This window comes from Artemia franciscana, chromosome 4, assembly GCF_032884065.1.
Source record: "Artemia franciscana chromosome 4, ASM3288406v1, whole genome shotgun sequence".
Taxonomy (NCBI): Eukaryota; Metazoa; Arthropoda; class Branchiopoda; order Anostraca; family Artemiidae; genus Artemia; species Artemia franciscana.
This window is the reverse complement of record NC_088866.1, coordinates 16,958,236-16,962,062: the sequence shown is the minus strand read 5'-3', so window position 1 is coordinate 16,962,062 and position 3,827 is coordinate 16,958,236.

Genomic DNA, 3,827 nt, shown 5'->3' with positions numbered 1-3,827 from the left:
AGGAAATGTCCAAACAATTGATCAAAGCCCTTTTACCTAGACATTTAGAAGTGTAAAAAAAAACCCTTTTGACCAGGCTCCCTCACCCATCAAAGTAAATATTTCCCAATCTCGAAAAAAATTTCATTTCGCATGGCCAATCTTTTTAGTATTTTCATCGAAAAAAGTCTACTTTGACATTTTCTTTGAAAAAAATCCCCCCCCCACATTTTTTGAACTGAGGCTTCTGTCATATACACAAAATCAAATGCGTGTTGTAGCCTGTGAATACATTAAATCAGGCTTTTGACTTTATCCTGAGTAGACCTCTACTTTCAGTAGCATTAGAATTTTCAGTTTCCATTAGACCATTTTAAAACTGCTAATTGAACTTACACTCTAAATTCTCATGCTATTTTGTCAGGCGGACTTAGTTCACTTTACTGCTGTCTTAATAGTAAACCAAGGAACACTTTTTTTTTCTACTGATTCGGACTTCAGTTCATTTTTATGCCGAGTCAGTCTGTGACATGCTACAAAATTCCACTATTGAGACTTGGCTTCTTTTTGCACTGATTCCACCCAGTGACTTCAAATAGGTGGAAGAGATATGTTCCCCATAGATTTCATCCCACCAGATCTTGAAAACCACCTTTTTCTAGGGGGGGGGGGGAGATTTGCATTGAAAAATGCCTTTTTTTGGTACACATTTGGTGACAAATTTGACTTATTCCGTATTTGACTTATTCCGTGAGGACATCAATGAAACAGATTCAGCCTGAAAGTGAGCTAGACAATCCAGTATCTAAAACCATATCTACAAATTGCCAGTTTTAGTAACTAGAAGTCATTAGAACATGCAGAATAAACTCAGCGGTAAAGGTCTTTTTGTGTATTACCTCGGCAGACTCTACTTTAGTAAGAACAGTAACACAAATTAAATAAAAACAAATAAGAAGTTTTTTCAACTTAAAGCAAGAAGCAACATTAAAAACTTAAAACGAACAGAAATGATTACATATATGAGGGTGCTTACCCCCTCCTTAATACCTCACTTTTTACAGTTATTGGTCATTTTGTCCCCTTATCACACCAAAGAGATGATACAATAAACACAAAAATAGAGAATGAGGGACTAACTCATACAAAACCACAGTCGTGATCAAACACAAATAAGAGTAATAAAAATCCTGCACTGTCTGACTAACGACAAAAGGAGACAACCAGAGCTGATTACTTGAAGAACAGCTTTACGTGACGCTGCACTTCAATTTAGAATAGCCTCCCAAGGGAATTTGTCCCTGAAAACACGTCTGTTAATTCCTTAAAAAAGATAACTCTAGAGGGGAAACTTAAGTAAAATGCTGATAAGTAGCATATCAGGTCCAAAACCGAATCCAGGTCGGGGGGGGGGGGGGGGTTAACGGTTGAGCCCCCACCCCTATTCTCGAATTTTTTCCCAATTCGTAAAAACGTAACAGAATGTGCGTATACAACTTTTTGATGCGTTTTGAAAGTTTATTTTTAACATCTCCCCCACCCCAAAAAAATCCATAATATACCTTTGATTGGGTTCCCTTTTTTAGAGGCAAAGAGCCACAATGACGAAAAAATTTAATCCAGCTACGTCATTCATTTAACAGTAAGGTGGTTAACTTGATGATATGATTCTCAACTAGAATTGCTAGTACAAATATATTAATATACAAGTGAAAAATCCAAAATATTTTATTACAGTTACAGATGTGAGGAAAACAGCAATGAGAGTGTTTTGGGGACAGGATTTAAGTTGACCAGGTTTTTTAGTGTTCTAAACTGTGACATATTAGAATCCAAGGGATTAATTGCAGAGTTTAGTATTACTTCATTATTTAGTTCTTTTCAATCGTATCCAAAATCGTTTGGATTAGGTATCTGCGGTTTTCAATTGTGAAATTGATAGTCTTGATTTACTTTTTTGGGCACGGGGTATACTTGTCATCAAGCAAAGCATCCACTGGGATGTATTTCCTGAACAACAGATTTAGTTACGTTTATTCATGTCTTTTAGTTTTACTGCTGATGATGAACTCTGTATGTGTGTTCGAAATTTCCAGTTAAATAATTTTATATCTATTCACTGTCAATAAAAAAGGTTTCATTCCTATTTTGAACTGTTTTACTTTCGTCATGGAAAGGCAGTGTGGTCTTCGAAGTTATCTAGTTACGTTTTTAGTGGGGCAAGGGGAAGGGGAGAACTGGAATTGTCCCTGGGTGCTAAAAACAAACCTACATGGCATCTGACGAATTTTACAGTCCATTGTTTGTTATTCATTTTATTGACAGTAAGTTGACGTGGAAAGTAGATAATCTGCAACCAAATGCAAAATGCTTAAAGCAATCTATTGGCAGACAGTTGACGATTGTCCTGTCTACTTCGTCTACTGTCATTTTATTAAAAGTAAGTTGACTTGAAAAGTGACGAAAGTAAAACAGTTCAAAATAGGGATGAAACATTTTTATTGACAGTGACTAGATATAAAATTATTTAACTGGATATTTCGAACACATATACAGTGTTCATCATCAGCAGTAAAACTTTCAGATCAGCAGTAAACATCAAGAGTTTTACTGCTGATGATGAACACTGTATATGTGTTCGAAATATCATCAGCAGCAGCAGTTCATCATCAGCAGTAAACATCAGAGTTTTACTGCTGAGAATGAACACTGTATATGTGTTCGAAATATCCAGTTAAATAATTTTATATCTATTCACTGTCAATAAAAAGGTTTCATCCCTATTTTGAACTGTTTTACTTTCATCATGGAAAGGCAGTGTGGTCTTCGAAGTTATCGACTTGAAAAGTAGAAAATCTGCAGTCAAATACCAAATGTTTAAACAAGTCTATTGGTAGACGGTTGGCAGACAGTATAACGTACACTTTTATACGAAATCAAATATAAGTATCTTCACAACAAGCAGAAAATCTGCACTGCGTTGTACTAAAGAGGGGGGTAAGAAGGCGAGTATATACAGAATGCACTGAATAGTTAATCACTGAAAAAATCGAAGAATAATGTTTATACCAAGCTGAAGGTGGAAGGCAATTACTTGTCATAGTTTCATCATTTAACTTGTCGGACTTTAAACAAGATAAACTATCGACTTTAAACAAGGGTCCATTGACCAGATAGGTTTTTGTGTTCTCTTACGAATACGTTGTCGAGGTACGGGAGCTTCTTCTGCCCTTTTCATACACATCACAAGTTGGTTATAGTAACAGTCAATATCGGCTTTACCATTCGTAGGTACCTGGCGCTGAAGAAGATGATATGGAACACGTATGGTAGAAAGAAGGGTTGTCAAGGTAGAGATGTAGTGCGGCATATTGGCTTTGCCCCGATTACTTTTATCAAACCACTTCGAGTTTTCTCGCGAGCAATTGGTTTCCGATAGATCAATATCCATTGTAAATGTCGCTGAAATTGGCATGTGGTCAGTATCTTGCTCGTTAACATGAACAGAAGCAGAAGAAGAGATAATACCAGGCGAGCAAATAATATGGTCAATATCACTTGTGCTTCCAGAATGATGAACCTATGAAAAATTGTGGGATTTGGGCACAGCGCGGTACGACGGAAGACACTCAAAAAGCGAATCACTTCTCACAGAAGATCGATTAATATCAGTATTTAGGTCCCCAATTATTATATATTATAGAGAGTTTGACAGTACCTGATTCACAAGATTCTTCAGCAGACCACAAGCCTTTGCGAATTTAGTTAAGGATCTGATCGAGTACCCTTCATATGGGAGATAAGAGTTTATAAATACAATACTGCCGACACGCACAGCCAAATAAAAT